General features: G+C 33.9%; 1 pseudogene; it reads left to right on the forward strand.

Annotated features, from left to right (window-relative positions):
- The window catches only part of LOC119590459, a 9,011-nt pseudogene that overhangs the window by 3,600 nt on the left and 4,930 nt on the right, over window positions 1–481 (forward strand).

Raw genomic sequence — 481 nt, forward strand, 5'->3', positions numbered from 1 at the left:
CCAACCCCTCATTAACACCACACAAACCGCACGTTCCCACCAAACAAGCCCCACGTTCAACTAGTTACAGTGCGAAACCGTACATACACACTGCTTAGTTGACTCCTAAATCATCACAAATGTCAAAAAAAGGAAATTAATTTTCAAAAATCATATCGCAGTAATTTACTCTGCAATACAGAATACAGGAATTGCCTTGAAAAAATGCAAATTGTCGGCAGCGGTGAATTCAACCTCAATATACTACGAAAAAGATTATGAAAAAAATGATACGTTTTACAATGTATCAGTAATAACAACCACTCAATGTTATAATAACCTATCAATAACAAAACTACTTTTGAGTGACTGGGTTCCATAGTACGAAAAAACATTACTCACTAATAATTAGGCATTAAAATCACGATTTAGCTGCAATAGTCATCAAAATACCCACAGAATGTAATAGACATGATAATTATAAGGAACAAATATTTCCTAC

The sequence above is a fragment of the Penaeus monodon genome, chromosome 27 (assembly GCF_015228065.2).
Source record: "Penaeus monodon isolate SGIC_2016 chromosome 27, NSTDA_Pmon_1, whole genome shotgun sequence".
Taxonomy (NCBI): Eukaryota; Metazoa; Arthropoda; class Malacostraca; order Decapoda; family Penaeidae; genus Penaeus; species Penaeus monodon.